Here is a 20,326-nt window from a genome sequence, read left to right as displayed (position 1 = left end):
TCCTTTGAAACATATTGAAGTCTACACAACAGAACTGGTTCACTCTCTGTACAAGTACAAGTACCTCAATTACCTCACAAGCCTGTCTCTATTTGCCTATGCAGATGATAACAATGCAGTCATAGACGATTTAAACTCACTAAATTCACCACTCCAAAACTTATCTCTGTCACTCTATGATGCTGTCATCTTAACCTCAACAACATTTGAACGCGTGTCAAAGTGGAACGCAACCTTAGCTGTACTTGAAATCAGTGCTGATGAATTCTGGATTGAAGGCTCTCCTTTCACATGGTTTCCTAGTCTTCATGTACTAAGAATAACAGGCGGCTATAGTACTCAAATAATAAAACAGTTCTCGGCAAATGCCTTCAACGGTTTAGAAAACTTACAAGAATTACATTTGAACTATTTAATGTTCAACGTATTTGAATCAAATGCCCTAGACATATTCAGCCAATACAACTCTCTGACGGTTTTGGATCTGGCTCACAATGATATACGGGGTGATATCACACATGATCAGATTTGTTTGATATCATCACTTGAGAAACTTGATTTATCAGATAACATTCTTGATCGTTTGTCATGCAGCTCTCCATGTAGGTCCGTTCTGAACACACTACTGCTCGCAAAAGCTCCACAAGATGGTGGCGACTTAGTATATCTTGAAGAAATGTGTCGTAATATACCCAATCTGCGTGTTCTGGATGCCTCATTTAGGGACATTGGTCTTGATATAGTGCTTGATAGCTACAAATGTCCACAACTTGTGACCCTATATCTTAGCAAATCTGTACTCTATAGGATAGATAGCAAGGTTCAGCTGAAGGTCGATGTACCCAATTTACAAAGACTTCATATGGCAATGTTCACATTAGGTTTACCGGTACACTTTCTTCAAAATATAAAAACAGTATTCAAGATATTCAGATCACCGAATTTACAATTTCTTGACTTGAGTTCTAATGAAATTTCTACAATTGATAGCGAAGATGCCATATTTCTGAGTAATTTGACACAATTTGATTTAAGCAACAACCAACTAACTGTGCTGAGCAATCTACACTATATGAACAAAATACAAACATTGTTTTTGAGCAATAACAAAATTAGAAACATCCCAGGGTCATTACTATTAAAATCGAACCACCCAGAACTTCAGAGTTTGGATTTAAACAATAATCCTCTGGAATGTGATTGCGGTATTATGGCATTAAGGAACTGGTTACTTACGGACAAAAAAGTGTTTCTCTATGATTACTATGCTGAGGAAAACAACTATCGCTGCTCTTCACCGGATTCAAAAGAAGGACTCAGTGTAACCGAGATACATTTGGACTGCAAATCAAAACTCTGGATGTACATTACGATAGGTGTAGCATGTTTGATTGCTGTCGTGATTACAACTATATTGATAGTACGTTATCGATGGCATATACAATACATTCGCTTCCTTCTGTTCAACAGACGACCGTATCGAAACTACCATGTTAATCAGAATGATATCATTGATAATGACGACGAGGATGGTGTTCCTCGATACGATGCTTATGTGATATACCACATACAAGATGAAGACTGGGTAGATGGTGAACTTCTAGCCCACATTGAGGAAGGCGAAGAACCATTCAGACTTTGTCTAAAGACCAGAGACATACGGGCAGGCAGACCCATCTTCAATGAATTGTCCCTTCACATTCAAAGAAGTCGTAAAGTTATAGCAATTCTTTCACCACATTTTGTTGATGACAATTGGTGTCACTTTGAGCTCAACATGGCACATCGCAGGGTTCTGGAAGAGAATCCTAATGTCCTGATTTTTGTACTCTTGGAAGAGCTTCCTCAAAGGAGATTAACTCTGCTGCTTAGGCAATTATTCTGCAGAGTCCAGTGCTTCAGACTTCCTGGTGGTGTGTACGGACAAAACCTATTCTGGCGGCGTCTTAGAGAAGAACTCAAAAGGCCTGTGCCGTTAGATAGACGATTTCAAATATAGCATAATTATTTTTAAGGTATGACTGGTTTGCATTTTATATATCGGACCGCAGCCTAGAGGTTGCCATCGAGATCTCAATATCTGAAGTAAGGCTTGCCACAAGGGTCGGCTGTTGGCCCATTTGGCTTTACAATGTACTCTGGACCTATGCAATGTATCACTGCACATGGACTGAACTGCATGATATACGCCGACGACGCCCAAATGTGTTTATCACGCGAGAACTTTCAAAATTGTATTAACGATATAAGAGCTTGGACTGTTTAGTACAAGCTGCTGTTGAATGATTCAAGGACAGAGGTTATCCATATTTCATCTCGCTGTAGCACAATTCTTCCCCTACCGCTTGTTGATGTTGGTTCTTCTCTCATTGACTGACGCTGGTCCCCATGCATGGAACCTTAGTGTTGCAATTGATGACACTCTCCAATTGACTCAAGTTGTGTTCACAATCGGACGTACGCCCGGCGGAACTTGGTCGGCGCCCGGAGGGGGTTCTCCCTGGTTGAAGGTATACGGGGATGTGCCACGGTTTTGGGGTTATCGTACCTTTTCAGCAATTTTGGTATATCGATGGGTGGGTTTTCAGTGGAGACCAATGCGCCCAATTGGGCGCATTTGGAAAAATGTGCCCCTAAAAGTGCCCAATTAGGGCACATTTGGGTGCATTTTGGGTGTTTTTGTGAAAAATTGGTATACTGATGGGTGGCAAAACAGCAAAAAGTAGGTATAGAGAAAGTCAGCATCCGAAAGTCTGCGTGGCACATCCCCGTAAAATTTTTTTTCGGAGAACCCCCACCCCCCCCCCACCGGGGTCGGCGCAAATTGCCAGGAACGGTAGGCGTTGCCAGGAGTAATCATGGTAGTAGCAGTGTGAACGATGGTCAGCGTAAGTTCCGCCAGGCGTACGTCCGACGATTTTCTAGCGAGCTAGGTGTAATCTCCGCCAGGCGTATGTTGCAATGTGAATGCTGCTACGCCTGGCACCCGGTGTAAGTTTGACTTTTGTTTTGATCGGAAATAAGAAAACTAAGAAATTGCATTTCGCGTGGTTGAAAAAGGTCACGGAACACCGGAAGTGGTACCAGATGTTTACGCCGATCAGAAGTGAATGTTTGGTGGAACTGGTCGGCGTAGTGCTAGGAGTAGGCCAGGTGTGGACACGTGGCAGGAGTAGGGAAAATATTTGTGGAATTTGTATCAATGTTAGCGTAAGTTTACGCCGGGTCGCGCAGCCAGGATTGGAATTCGCGGAATCGGAACGTTTCGTCATTATCTAGATCAGATTACGATAGAAAGAGTTGCGCACGCTTTTATCACATCCTATAGTTTGATCAGCTCGTAATCGGCGGTAATTGTTAGGCTTTTACCACTACGCCAAAAGTAGACCCACGTTAGTAGACCCTGCCTGGTCTATATTGTGCGTGTTAAATAAAGTATAGACAATGTAAATATTATTATAAAATAATAATTTGTGATACTTCTGGTGAGTTGTCACAAAACATTTCTCGAAATAAAATATATTGATATTAATCCGCGATGTTATAAGCACAGACCATACCTTGAGAGGACACTTGGCTCATTAGCATGGCAGTCGGACTCTCCATTGTATTTGTTCATTTGTGTATGGAGAGCAATGGCGACCCTTCATTGTATTTGTTCATTTGTGTATGGAGAGCCATTCTTGGTGCCCATGGGACTTAGGCTAGGTCCTCAGGTAGAGTCAGACGCTGTATGTACTAGAAACGCCTATTCTTAATTCCGCGTTTAGCCTAAATTTGTATTGCCCGGCGGCCCCGAGCAATGGAAAAACCTGAATTTGTTACATAAAAAGAAATGAAAATTTAAAAAAGCCGGGTTCCAAATGAGTACATATTAAATGGGTGTAGAAATAGTTCTCAAAATATTAATTAATTTAGACAAACATACGGGATATAATGAAACTTTGACATGACGCCATGATGACATGATTTTATTAGTCGTTTTATATCACCTATACCGTGTGTCATAATACCAATATTTTGTAATTCTATATAAGAACTAATATTTTGCATCATAAATGCGCAGTCCATATGCACAAACGAATACTAATCTTCAAGATATTAAGCTTTAGAAGACTTCAAAATAACATGTCACTAAGCAGGTCATAGGTGCTGGCCTTGTCCTATTGTATTTGCTCATTTGTGTATGGAGAGCTCACTGACCTGTATAGAGGTCAATGGGCCAGCTTCTTTACGGGGCACAACTCCATCGGTTTCAGGGCGTAGTTCATTGAACTCAACGGGCTGTTATTTGAAGTGCTTTAATGTTATTGCAAAACGGATCGTGGCGAAAGCTAATAAATAATTCATACCAGGGTTTAATTGATCTAGGGATGCGGACATTTCATTATTCGCAAACCACCGGGATTCAATATAGGTTTGCGTTGTAAATGAACATGTGAATAAGAGTGTCATCCCCCTGTTATAAGGCCCGCCGATTACGAGCTGATCAAACTATACCTTGACAGCTGCAATAGTATTTTTTTGGAGTCACTGATTGACATGTCTCAAAATTCAAACGTAGCCAGAAAATGACAGGCAGTCTTGTTGCTCTTAGCAAGAAAATATGCAACCACGTTACTCCTGTTCTGGGATGCCCTCGCTGGCTGCCTGTCAAACACCGGATTATTTTCAAGATATCATTACTGACAAGGCACTTAGGGGATGTAATGGCGAGAGTCTAACACCTTACCAATTGAGCTTTAAACTTTAACTGCTTACAATATTCTTTATTTATTGGAATTGATAATTAATATTGTGGATGGGGAGTATGTATACACCTGTATACCGTATATGTTAGATGTGATTGTTTTATTTGGATAATTAGTTATTGTATATAATTAACATAATGTACTTATATATGTTTTACTACCTTTATTATCTTGTTGACTGATGAGTAAAAATCACAAGGGTTACTCAACTTCGATTCTCGTGATGTCATGTAATAACTATGACAATCTAAATAATTATAAATAACTACAATCTGGGCCATCACCTTGATGACGTCGGGAGAAACTTTTACTTTGAATTCCTTTCAGAATAGAAATTGTATAGCATTCATAACGTAGTTTTGCACGGTTTCGTAAAGGAAACTATTGCCCACCATCTCTTAAGGGTTGGGGTATGAACGTTTGGACAGTATTTATTTTGGGATATTAGAGCACATCAGACATATCGAATTGCATTCTGAATATGAAGAATGTCATTCTGATATCAAATAATTTTGATTTTTGAAATTCGCAATTTAATACACATTTTATGGCAAATCATTAAAATTGATATTTTTGATATTTAACAGTACTTGAAGTAAACTTTATAAATCTGATGATTTATACTTAAAGTGTATAGGTGGGATGAAAAGCCGATCAATTGAAAATTTTGACCTTTCGTATTGAAGATATGGATTTTTCCCCAAAACACCAAAAAAAAAATTAGGTCTTTTGGGAAAAAAATCCATATCTTCAATATGAAAGGTCAAAATTTTCAATTGACCGTCGGCTTTTCCTCCCTGCTACATACACTTTAAGAATATGTCATTAGATTTATATAATTTACTTCGAGGACTGTTATATATCAAAAATTTGAAAAATATCAAATTTTTATAATTTGTCATAAAATTTGTATTATATTGTGATTTTAAAAAATGGAAAATTATTTGATATCAGAAAGACATGCTTCGTATTCAGAATGCAATTCGATAGGTCTGAGGTGCTCTCATGTCCCACAAAAAATACTGTCGAAACGCAATAAACGCTCATTTTGGATCCCTTAAGATTAAGTAAAGTGAAAGTGGTTGTAAAACAATAGAGATGAGTCTTATGAAAATTGGCTTCTTATTCGATGAAGACGAAACAAAACGAAAGTGTGTACCTTGACTGTTATAGAAAGGTATACCATTTTGTAGTGATAAGCCCAATCGCCATTCTAACTTCCGGTTTTTGAGAGCAGCTTTGGGACACTTTGACCTCTGACATGTCGTGGGCAATTGCTGTAATTATTGTTAATTAATTTATTATTGTCATAATGTTATCATTAAAATTATTTAAATAATTAATATACAGGGTGTATCAAAATGATTGGTACCGAAGACTTCTCATTCTTTGCCGATTTTTTTATCTACTTTTTGCGCCAGTTTGGGGTTAATTGTTTAAATATTTGCAATTATAGTAGTTTTATCTTCTTTAAGAATTTTAGATCATAAAGATAGCATATTCTATTCAGAAGTTACATGATTCTAAAGGAAAGTAGGTGCTTTTACACTTTTCATCGCTGGATCAGTAGTGCACCATTTTCAAAGATCTATTTTACTGCAAATACCTTGTGAGGATGATATGTTGAAAATCATGGAAATGTTTAATATTTCCCTTGCCTATTTCTTCATTCATAATATAGATTAATGTAATAATCAATATTTATTGCTTCAGAGTAATATTATTGACTTGAATAATTTAGGTGGGGTGAAAGAAGTTTGTGTATCAACACCATCCAGGGCGGTAATTTAAATTGTATTTTTAAGATTACCAAGTAGATGGTGTGGCAGAATGGCTATGTAGTAGATAAAGGGTGAGAAACAGACCATTACCATAGATAATCGGTGTCTTGTTGAGGTATGGTGAGCATAGTTAGTCGCTCGAAGGCGAGACCCCGAAGGGGTCGAGCCTTCCGAGCGACTAACATGCGAACCATACCTCAACAAGACACCGATTATCTATGGTAATGGTCTGTTTTGAACCGTTTATCTTACATATACGGTGAGCCAAAATAAACGAATTTGTTGTTATGGTTTATTCATTTTCCAAAAGACAAAAAGAAAAGCTGATATGATTATCTTGTGTAAGTTTAGGGTTTTTCCAAAATAAAAACACACTGGGACAGTGTAATATTCTCCTCATGTGTCCTGCGTTCGAGTCTATGAGTCTTATTGTAAGTGATTTAATCAAATCAATACAGCATTGATTTCAATCTATTTAACGCGTTAAACGGGAGATTCTATTTAATTCACTCGATAGCCTTATTAATTCTTTATACATATATTCGTAATATTAATAATGAATATGTAAATAGTTCAAAGGTCAAATTAAAAAGTGGGTGTGTTTTACCTAGATATGACGGTAACTCATTTAACACCATAGAATATATATTTATCTTTAATATACTTATACAACAAATGTCCTGAACAAAATCAACGCATATTCCTGGGTACCCTCCTCGACCTATTTTGGTTGGGGTTAGGCCGCGGATTGTTGTAGTTACTAGTTTTTCTACATCTAATCTTGTGGCCTGTAATGTACTGCATTTTAAGTGCAAAATATCCTTGGTTGAACTTAATTTGTAAGACCTCATGGCTATGTTTTGTTACATACTTTGTCGGAATCTGCGTTAGTTGGGAAAGGGGGGACAAAGGTAGATTGACATCCCCGTCCTAATTATACAGGCTTTAAGAGACATAATACAAACTAATTTGCATTATTCAATAGAGGTGTTCTTGGTGTCATTCAATACACACAAGTATTGTTTACCATCTTCATTTAAATCTAATATGCATAAACTTGCATAATAATTTATGCTGATCGTGTAAAATATGTAAAAGTCAAAATTAGAGCCCTCTCTTGTTTGATCACGTCATAATGTAATGTGATGCATTTTAAGTTTGTTGAAATGTCCAAAAAATCAAATAATGTGGCCAGTGTTTCTAAATATGAACATGTACGTCTCTTGTTCAAAATTTAATGACCTAACCAAGATTATCTTGACCTGACCAAGATTATCTTGACCTGTCCAGATTATCTTGACCTGTCCAGATTATCTTGACCTGTCCACATTACTTGATATAATCAACAGTTGACCAGACTTTGAACAAAAGAAATACAATAGATAATGGAACAAAAGAAGAGGGCTAGACGTATATAGACTGTAGACAGTGTAGGTTAGTTTAGACCTGGTTAAAGTTATTGGAATGGCTCCACAATATTCCACACTTCAGTGTGCATTCATAGTTAAGAATCACTGGTCGACACGAAGCTAGTGCAGAGAAGATTTAGAGTTTCTAAGAGCAAGGCGTATCCCATGCAAACATGCTATAACTTGCAATGCTTCAAAATTTGATATGGGCAGTTACAGAATGGACCCATCCCAGTTGTTAAGTTCTTTCACGATAGGGCTTCACCTCACACTGTCAGAGTCGTAAGGCAGGGACTTCAGGAACTATCTTTCTAAAAGCATGTGTAAAGCAATTTTATGTTATGTATACTGAGGTGAGATATTGAAGAGTATGTATGGAATAAATGGTTCAAGCAGTGAACCTATTCATCTTGTGTTGTGTAAGTCAAACCATGATTACGTCGATCTTCGTTTAAATGACAATAGCTCCCAGATGCATCAACCTATCAACTTCAGATTAATAGATCAATAAGTTAACATATGCCCCTTTCTATTTACAGTACAAAAACTATATTAATTAGCAATTTTATAATTTTGATATAGTTTTGAAAATGTCACATAGCCCGGTACCAATCATTTTGATACACCCTGTATATTCGATAATAATGTTTTTTGAGTTTGTTTTCATTCGTGTAAAACATTTTAGATTATATTTTGAACGCGCAAAAACCAATTTTTCTGAATTTTCGCAATAGGTCAGAGGGCAAAGTGTCCCAAAACTGCAAAAACTGTCCCACAATGCATTGCAAACTTCCAATGCCGATTTGGCTTATTGGAAAGGTATACAATTACAAGTTGTCATATTGTATATTTCATCTGCTATCGAATGCTGTAAACCAGAGTTGTAGACTAGAGTCATGTGACTTGGACTCGAGTCACGACACGAGTCACTATTTTTGCGACTTGTGACTTGACTTGCAACTTTTGCAAAGTGACATGACTTACTTGTGACAAAATGACGAGGATTTGGATTTGACGAAAATGACTTGTCTGAGGTTACTTTTTGGTAAAATGAAATTCATGGATGTACATAGAATTTATGAATAGTACAATTTCGGGTTCGGGCGTGAGAAGTAAAAGTAAAAACATGGATGCCGCAAGCTGTTCAAGCAGAAATAAAAAAAATAACAGCACAGTTAAACTTTGTTTCTGGTGCCATTATGCTTAAAGTACATTTTAATGCTATTGTTAGCTCAACTTCAAACTTAACACTCCTGCTTTCACATAACTGAAAGAACAGCTTGTAATTAACGTTTGGGGAACTGCAGAAGCCAAAATAATTATGAAGCTGGCCTAGAACATCCTAATAGTCGTAATATCCTACCTGTATCAGTATAATTATTTTGCATTTCCTTGTGCAATCTCGGAAACTTTGTTACAAGATGTTCTTTCAGTTTGTAATACAGGAGATGCTGTAGTGTAGCATGCAATATAGACCTGTCTAGGCTGATATTGTTGGTAAGTCAAGTGACTTTGCTTGTTATTTAGTATAGCTATGACCATCTATTAGTTTGTACTGTCATCTATACATCATGTGCACTGCAGTTAGTACTAAGACTTCACTTGGCAATACCTACACTGCAAAAACAGTGTTTAGAAAGTGAAGGCAAGAAGGTGTTTAGAAACGTTATGTTTAGAATATGGATGTCAGATGTTTAGAAATTGATTTTCAATATCTAAATCAATATATTATTGAAAAATAACACTTTGATGTTTTGTAAAAGTTTATTCTACAAATCATAAACTTGCTTGATTTATTGTTGTTAATGAGTTATGTACCTGTTATAAATGTATTGTTGTTTCAGCCCTCTTTACAACATGACTCAAGAACCAAATGACATACAAACGCATATCTGTGATATTTGAATTCTTCTACACAATCGCTATGAAATGATCAATGCAAAATTTGCCAAAGCTCACTATCATTCGCAAGATGCTGTGAACTACCAAATCGCAACAGTTTAAAATGGTTGCTAACCTTAATTTCACGAAATTAAGGCATTTTTGAATCAAAATCAATATTGATTATCACCGGCTAAGACGATATAGCAATGATCTGTCCACAAATTCAATTACTGTACTTTCGGTAGTCTCTTGATTTTGGTCAAAAAGTTGTCAAATTATTCGTCATCTTCACATCATTTTAGTTCTCGAAAAGCCTTTGTTATTTTCATTCTGACCGTGACAAAATAACAATCAGAAAAAGAACCATAGCAGATGACATGCTGTGCTATCAGTAGTAGATAGCAGATGACATACTGGGCTATCAGCATTAGATAGCAGATAAAATACTGTGTTATCAACAGTAGATATCAGATGACATACTCTGCTATCAGCAATAGATATCAGATGCCATACTGAGCTATCACTAGTAGATATCAGATGAAATACTATGCTATCAGCAGTAGATAGCAGATGACATATTTTGTTATCAGCAGTAGATATATTCTTTGTCTTCCGACCTCCCCCATATATAGGCCTATATAATTATAATATATTTATTAAAAGTCGTTCAGTAGACGTGCCTGTTGAGCTGGGAAAAATTCCCCTGATTTATCTTTCACATCCCTATTAAAAAGGGCTCAAAACTAATGTTACCTCTTTCTATTCATCCCAATAATAGAACTTCGAAGGCAAAATAAAGAGTTTATAATTATGCAAAAGGCAATATACGCCAATTCTAATAATAATAATAATAATAATAATGATAATAATAATAATAATAATAATAATAATAATAATAATAATAATAATAATTATTATTAGTGTTATTATTATTATTAGTGTTATTATTATTAGTGTTAGTGTTATTATTGTTATTATTATTATTATTATTGTTGTTGTTGTTGTTGTTGTTGTTGTTGATGTTGTTGTTGTTGTTGTAATTAAAATGGGCAAATGGAGAATTGAAATAAAAATTACTTAAATTTAAAGCAATGTATTACATTGTCTTTATGTTTCAAAAGATGGGTCATTTGATAAAGAGCTTGTATTGTTCTCTGTCCGTTTCCACAGATGATGAAGACTCCCATTGTTTTATGTTTAACTTTTGGAATCGGTTGTACATGATATACTTGAACAGATTTGTCATTATTATAAAGCCTCATATTGTTTCATGTTTAAGCATAAGGTCTTATATTTTGTTTCTTTTTTGAATGTATACGTCAAAGGATGAAGCCTCCTATTGTTTTATGTTTGACTATTGGAATCGGTTACGCATGATATGCTTGCTTCTGTTTGAACAGATTATGTCATAGAAAGTTTGGGTAACTCCTACAAGGACACCACAAGGTAGACCGAAATTACACTTTTAGTGCAAATATTGGTTTTAAAAATACAGGAAATAAATGGTTGCTTTTTTCTAAAAAGTAAAGAAGTCTCCATGATGTTTTATGCATTAATTCAAAGGTTGTTTCCTGTAATGAACAGTTTTATAAAGTTTGAGGAACTCCTACAACGGCATCACAAAGTAAACGCAAATTACACTTGTTTACCAATATCTCCGAATGTGAAAATGGGCTCCCACTCCTGTAAATAACAGAACATCTCAAATGAATATCTGATTTTTCGTAATTATTCAAGAAGACAGATTAAATACGTTCATAGACACTTATCTTAGGTGTCAAGATTTTGTCCAAAAAAGTATATGGGCTCATTGAATAATTTCATCTATCTATACTGTGGGATATTTATTCCTGTTTCGAAGTAGTAACTGAATAATTATTGGCAAATGTTATGAAATGATAGATCACTTTGAAATAACAACAGTTGACATAAGAGTTGACATGGTTAATTTCAAGAGATATTATCATGATACTGGTTTTATGATAATTATATGGTGCTCAATTTTTTGTGGTCAAAATAATTGACTGGGTGGTCATTTTGAGGCAATGGTAAAGTTAAATTTACTGGGTGGACAAAATAATCTACTGAGTGAACAAATGCCTACCCAGTTTCCTGTTTATTAACCTCCCTGAAACACTGAAACTGAATAATAAGATCACCCCACAAGATAAAATGTATAGCTATTTCCTGTGGGTATCAGTAATGAAAACCTGGGCGTGCCAAACTCGTATCGCTCATACTAAAAGTTCAGCTCAGCATTTCCATAGTCCATATTGCGAAAAATACATATTTATTTTCTAGGATTTTTGGCTTTCTCCACAATTTTCCATCAGTATAATCACCACTTTCAAGATGGCTGCGATTCTACTCCAATACATCAGCATCTTCTTTTTGTTTCAAACACTGCTAGCTACAGCAACCAATCAGTCACCGTGTTACCCAACAGGAAGTATCACGTGTAAATTCTACAACATTACGGCTTTAGATTGTGGAGCCAGAAACTTACGGTGCATACCACTTTTACCAAATAATGGTTCTCTCACAGTCCTGCTTTTTCAACTTAACCAGCTTAATGTCATTCATAATGACGCATTCAATGGGCTTCACAACTTGCTTGATCTGGACTTGTCTTCAAACATCATATCATCTCTTTACGAGGATGGCTTCAAAGGACTAAACAGACTCTTAGAGCTTGACCTGTCATGGAATAAAATACGAGGTTTGTCAGGTACTCCATTTAGAGACCTTTTATCATTGCAAATACTTAATCTCGAAGGTAATCCATTCACCAGTCTCGCTGCTACATCATTTGCGGCATTGACAAGCCTGAAGAGTCTCAAGATTAGTTTTGGTAGTTTGAACAATGTGACAAGAACACCTTTTATTGGCCTCCCATCTCTTCAGAGTCTTACATTGCAAATAAGCACATATCCAGATTGTGACGACACTAAAGAGTTCTTCACTGGACTTACTAACTTAGACAACCTGAAAGTGGATGCCTGGGAAATTCAGTGGGAATGTATGGATTTTTGTCCACTTATCTCAATGCAGACATTAATTCTGTTAGGTCTTGAAACTGAAGAAAATATAACAGCTAAATGCTTTGAACAAATTTCTTTGAAACACTTCGAAGGCTACGCAGGACGAATGCTCTACTCTCTATACAAGTACCTGCATTACATCACCAGCTTGTCCTTAGATACGACCAATGCAGTTAATACAGTCATACAAGATTTAAACTCACTGAATTCACCACTTCAAATTTTATCCTTGTGGTTAAGTAGTCACGCTGTTACCTTGGACTCCACAACATTTGAATGCTTGGTAAAATGGAACACAACCTTAACTGTACTTGAAATCACAGGTAAACAATTCTGGATTGAAGGCACACCTTTCACATGGTTTCCTAATCTTCATGTACTAAGTTTAAATGGCAAACTTCTCGATAAATGCATTCACCGGTTTAGAAAACGTACAAGAATTACATTTAAACTATTTAAATTTCAATGTATTTGATTCACAGGTGCTAGACATATTCAGCAAATACATCTCTCTAAAGGTTTTGGACCTGGCTCACAATGATATGCGGGGTGATATTGCATATTATCAACTTTGTTTAATTCCATCACTTGAGAAGTTAGATTTATCGGATAACATTATTGATGATTTTTCACACAGATCTTCATGTAACCCCGTTTTGAACACATTACTACTGGCAGGTGGCAGCAATGTAAATCTTGTAGAAATGTGTAATAATATACCCAATCTGCATGTTCTGGATGCCTCATTTAGATTTATAGGTATTGGTAGATGCACATGTACACAACTTGTGGATTTACGTCTTGACGAATCATTACTGGATCTGGACTATCGCGAGGTTTATGTACCCAATTTACAGACACTTCACCTGGCGAAGGTTGAGATGATGGCAGGTTTGCTTCGAAACATAAAAATAGTATTTAAGATATTTTTATCACCAAAATTGCAAATTCTTGACTTGAATTCCAATGAAATTTCTGCAATTGATAGCGAAGATGCCAATTTCTGCGTAATTTGACATTCTTGGATTTAAGCAACAATCAACTGACAATGCTCAGCAATCTACAATATATGAACAAAATACAAACATTGCTTTTGAGCAAGAACAGAATTAGAAACATCCCAGGGTTTATTACTATTAAAATCGAACCACCCAGAACTTCAGAGTTTGGATTTGAACAATAATCTGCTGGAATGTGATTGCGGTATTTTGGCATTAAGGAACTGGTTACTATCGGATAAAAAAGTGTTTCTCTATGATTACTATGCTGATGACAATATCTATCGCTGCTCTGCACCGGATTCAAAAGAAGGACCCACTGTATCTGAGATACATCTGGACTGCCAATCAAAACTGTGGATGTACATTACGATAGGTGTAGCATGTTTGATTGTTGTTATCATGGCAACTATATTGATAGTGTATTATCGCTGGCATATACAATACATTCGCTTCCTTCTGTTCAACAGACGACCGTATCGAAACTACCATGTTAATCAGATTGATATCATTGATAATGACGACGAGGATGGTGTTCCTCGATACGATGCTTATGTGATATATCACATACAAGATGAAGACTGGGTAGATGGTGAACTTCTAGCACACATTGAGGAAGGCGAAGAACCATTCAGACTTTGTCTAAAGACCAGAGACATACGTGCAGGCAGACCCATCTTCAATGAATTGTCCCTTCACATTCAAAGAAGTCGTAAAGTTATAGCAATTCTTTCACCACATTTTGTTGATGACAATTGGTGTCACTTTGAGCTCAACATGGCACATCGCAGGGTTCTAGAAGAGAGTCCCAATGTCCTGATTTTTGTACTCTTAGAAGAGCTTCCTCAAAGGAGATTAACTCTGCTGCTTAGGCAATTATTCTGTAGAGTCCAGTGCTTCAGATTTCCTGGAGTGTACGGACAATACCTATTTTGGCGGAGTCTTAGAGAAGAACTCAAAAGGCCTGTGCCGTTAGATAGACGATTTCAAATATAGCATGAAGGCATAATTATTTTTAAGTTATATGACTGGTTTGCGTTTTATATATCGGACCACAGCTTAGACGTTACCATTGAGATCGCAATATCTTAAGCAAGGATTGCCACAAGAGTCAGCTGTTGGCCCATTCGGCTTTGCAATGTACTCTGGACCTATGCAATGTATCACTGCACATGGACTGAACTGCATGATAAACGCCGACGACGCCCATATGTGTATATCACGTCCATATGGTGTTGGAACCATTTAGAACCTTCTAAGTTGTATTAATGATATAAGAGCTTGGACTGTTGAGTACAAACTGTTGTTGAACGATTCAAGGACAGAGGTTATCCCTATTTACTCTCGCTTTACTCAAATTCTTCCCTTACCACAGGTTGATGTTGGTTCTACGCTCGTTGACGCTATTCCCCTTGCAAGGAAACTTGCTGTTGCAATTGATGACACTATCCAATTGACTCAGCTAATGTCGCGGTGTCAGGATTGCAATTCGCAGAATCGGAACGTTTAGTTACTATGTAGATCACATGTCAACAGAGAGACTTGAGCACGCTTTTATCACACACTGCCTTGACAGCTGGGATAATATTTTTGGACTCACTGATTGCCATGTCTCAAAATTCAAACGCAGCCAGAACATGGCAGTCAGTTTTTTTTTACTCTTAGCAAGAAATATAGCCAAGTTACTCCTGTTCTGGGATCCCCTCACTGGCTGCCTGTCAAACACCAGATTATTTTCAAGATCTCATTACTGACAAGGCGCTTAATGGCAGTATACCACAGTGGCAGTGTACCACCAGCTACCATCATACATAGGTGAACTCTTTCATCGGCATGATCTGGGTCATGAGGGGTCTCTAACCAGGTCTCCAATGTCGCCTTAACACCGTACGTTACTTGACTGTGTCATACGGTTTCCGTGCTTTTTCAGTTGCAGCGCCAGTGTTAGCTACCCCACGCACAGTGTCATCGCCCCGGTATCTTCATGGCAAAAATCTCCATGATGGTAGGTTGAATCCGCAGCCACTTATGGCCATTTTGTTCCGACCTGTTTAATAGTTTTTAGACGCATAATGGGCCGAGGGACATCCCACTAAGGCTATTGATAATAGACTGGTGACTGACCTCTGTAGATGTGAGTCGTCATCTGCTTTTAGACTGCCTCCACCAGTGGCCTACGCTGCGCTATAGTACCGTATATGTTCCGTGACCCGAGTGTTTACGAATGAGGTCAGCTGTCATTTTTTTGTTCGGCACATATATAATCAGAAGTTTTGTCAGTTTTTGAGTTCAAAACGCACGGTTCTTTCTCAATACGCATGCTAACGACTATCATATTCTTTCAACAGATATATTAAAGTGCAGGCCTTGAAATTGGCTTCTTTAGAATAAACAAATTACGGGAGATATTTATCATTTTCTACCCCGGTATCCAAAGATTTATCGTCTGAATATCAAATCGTGCATAGGACATACACGTGTATCGATCTCGGGTATTGATTTTAGTTTCTCTGCTGTACAAAGTAATTATTAACCAGGCGAAGTCGGTGTGCTACGTATCCGGAAGGCAAAGACCTTCGAGCGCAATTCAAGAGTCAGCTGAATATGCAAGTTTTCCAGACCAATTCGCCGTAGAAGTAGTAATGTAACAGGATGAATTACCATAGCAATGTATTTACACTATTTTTGAACGTACTGCCCTGCACAAGACGTTAATACCCCGTTCCACTGCATAGCACATAGATTATCAAAGAACGGGGATAAAGACCTGGATCGCAATTCTATAGAATTTTCACATCATGATGAACACTTGCACCTGTAAGATTAGTGTCTTTGAAAAGCGCGGTATCGTAGTCAATCTATCATTGCACACATACACAGGTGATGAGTGCATACCATGGTACATTTTGTTTATAGCGCGGGCAATACATTAAAATATAGTGTAAACTCATTGCTATCCTATTAATCACTACTGTTTTCAGTAGCAGGTCTGAAAGTGCAATGCGAAATGCGGTTTTTTATTTTCTGTTTTTTAATACAAAAACTGCAATGCGCAATGCGATATTCATTAAGAAAATACAAGAAAAAACTGCAAACAACAACATTGGTATCCTTCTAAAATGTATTAAGAAAATAAAACTGTAAAGTTTGCTGAGGCTTGTGGAGCAACGTCTAGGCGTTGTGCCTGTGCGTAGCGCACTATAAATCACTGCGCTTTTTTTTAGTTGGGAGGGAGGATCAGGTGTATATGGTGGACTAACTAATTTTTTAAGCTATAAAGTATGAAATGGGCCAAATGGGGACACCCAAATCAGCTCATTGCCTGGTTACCTCTCCTCAAAATACACACCCTTTAGGCTTACAAATCCCAATTTTATTGTTGAGAATCGCTTTACTTGCAATGCTCTTTATGGTTGTGATTCATATCAATATCATATGACCACACTGCACTGGCATGACTGACACTGTCAAGTGTCATTATACATTTCCCGAGTTAAAGGAAGTGTCCGGCAATCACAACATTATGTCTTATATGTTAAAAAAATAATTATCAAGCACGAATCACATGGTTTTATTTAAAACAAATGCCTATCTTAATACTAATTATGGCGTGTCCGTCCGTCCGTCCGTCCCTCTGTCCGCGCGCTATCGCGTGCGCGTTTGCGCGGTTCGCGTTCGCGCGGTGCACTATGGCGTGGTCGCGGTGCGCTATCGCAGAGTATCAACGGGAGTGTGCGCGGAGTACAGTGCGCGCATCGGAAAGCATTACAGGCTAACAGGTGCATCTCATCGCAGACAACTAGGCCTATTTTCAACACATATTTCAATACGGAACACGTGCATATAGGCCTATTGAGAGACGCATGTCATAGTAGTGTAAAAGGTCAGGGCAGGTATATGGGTATAGCGGGTGTTGGGTAATTAGTAATAGGCCTATCACGATAACCGCCCGACCCGAGAACTTTTCAACACATATTTCAATACGGAACACGTGCATATAGGCCTATTGAGAGACGCATTTCATAGTAAAGTCAGGGTAGGTATATGGGTAGCGGGTGTTGGGTAATTAGTAATAGGCCTATCACGAGAACCGCCCGACCCGAGAACCGCGAAATCTAGTTGACCATAAAACGAATAAAAACATCCATCTCTCAACACGCGATATTCAAAATTCCCGCGCCGAAATTATCTAGAGCAATGACGTCCAATAATTCAATGAAGCCTGACGACAAATGAGCACAAATAACCATGACGTCATTGCTCTACAACATCTCGGCGCGGGAAGTTTGAATATCGCGTGTTGAGATATTTCTGTTTGTATTCATTTTATGGTCAATATGAGTTTGTTTTAAATAAAATCATGTATAATTAATTAATTATTTTTCTAACATATAAGACTTAATGTTTTGATTGCCGGACACTTCCTTTAAGCTTTTAGACAGTCTTGTAGACAGTCCGAAAAGTCCACCGGCCTTCTATTAGATAATTTCACGAAGATTAAATTAAATTGGTATTATCAAAAAACAAACAATGAACAAGAAATTAAAAAAAAGATCTAGTTGACCATAAAACGAATAAAAACATCCATCTCTCAACACGCGATATTCAAAATTCCCGCGCCGAAATTATCTAGAGCAATGACGTCCAATAATTCAATGAAGCCTGACGACAAATGAGCACAAATAACCATGACGTCATTGCTCTACAACATCTCGGCGCGGGAAGTTTGAATATCGCGTGTTGAGATATTTCTGTTTGTATTCGTTTTATGGTCAATATGAGTTTGTTTTAAATAAAATCATGTATAATTAATTAATTATTTTTGTAACATATAAGACTTAATGTTTTGATTGCCGGACAATTCCTTTAAGTAAGCTTTTAGACAGTCTTGTAGACAGTCCGAAAAGTCCACCGGCCTTCTATTAGATAATTTCACGAAGATTAAATTAAATTGGTATTATCAAAAAACAAACAATGAACAAGAAATTAAAAAAAAAGACATAACGAAAAATTGAAGACACGAAATGTAAGCCAGTTGCACACACGGAATTTTTTATTTCCGCCTGTGCCATTGGAAATAGAAAACACCGGTAACCATAACAGTTCGTGTGTTTGTTACTGTGAGACTTGTTTACTTCAGTGATGTATTAAAGACGTAACTTGCTTCTTGATTGATCTGCTGATCGTAAATAATTTCTAGCTTGTTTCTTTTCTATTCTTTTCTTTTTTTCTGGTATTAATAATTTCGAACATATATATATAATAAAGAGGAACGCGCAGCAGCCGCCAGAAAGCAATGCGCGCGCTACTGCAAACAAAATTGTTTCCTTTTTTGTCTTATACGCTGGCGAAGTGACGTAATAAATCTGATTAACTACCATAGCAATAGGTGAAAACAATTTTGAATATGTCGCGCTGCACTACAAGCAGGTTGCACTTATCACCTGTGTATGTCTGCAATCATAGATTGGACACAATTTCGGTCTTTTTAAAGATACTAATCTTACAGGTGCGAGTGATCAGCATGATCATGATGATATGGTTCAATGCAGAGGTATTCAAAAATTGTTTTACCCTATTGCTATGGTAGTTAATCCGATTATTTAATACATCACTTCGCCAGATACATGGTGAAATATTTAGGCTACTCCATTGTCTATTGTATCTCATTTTCATTTACAATTGATTTCAAAATTATGTAGAACAAAGGCATGAATTGCTGCATATCATTGTGGTCTTTTTTAGATTCTGTATAAAATTGCATTACTTGTACATGAATAATAACAAATAAAGGTCTTTACAGTTAAAAGTAATTCGTTTGTTTTATCTCTCAACTGTATTTGGTCAATTCCAGCGAAAGCGGGACAAAATTCTCTCTATGTTAACTTTCCACTTTAAAATGTCATTAATAAAGGAAATCACGTTATTAATGGAGCATATCATGTCACGTCCAATGTGCTCTCTTTGTGCATATAGGCCTTTACTAGCAAGTCATACCAGGGGACAAGTTATGATAGCTTAAATGAATTGGCGTTACCCACGAATTCAAAGATAAAGCACCATATATGTCATTGAATGTCCTTCAATCAAAATGAAATTATTACCGTTAGAAAGACGTTTGCATGATCTCTCATCATATGTAAAACGATTGAATTCCACCAAAGTTTGTGGACTCTAGAGGCCATTAAGTCAATTTGGCTAATAATTTTGTTACCCGCGTATCAAAAATAAAATGATCGTTCTGAAAAATGTTAAGTGAATATGCCATAAATGACTATATCATGAAACGAAGTTTCGTTCTATAATTCTGAGGTCCAAGTGATTATTTTATGCAAATACGTTTTACCCATAAAATTCCATAAAATCAAATTTGACGTTACCCACGTATCAACTGTTACCCACGAGTCCAGCAAATATAATTGCCATAACTTAAATTAACATTTAATAACTTTGGACACTGAA

The sequence above is a fragment of the Amphiura filiformis genome, chromosome 13 (assembly GCF_039555335.1).
Source record: "Amphiura filiformis chromosome 13, Afil_fr2py, whole genome shotgun sequence".
In the NCBI taxonomy this organism is placed as follows: Eukaryota; Metazoa; Echinodermata; class Ophiuroidea; order Amphilepidida; family Amphiuridae; genus Amphiura; species Amphiura filiformis.
This window is presented reverse-complemented; position numbering follows the sequence as displayed.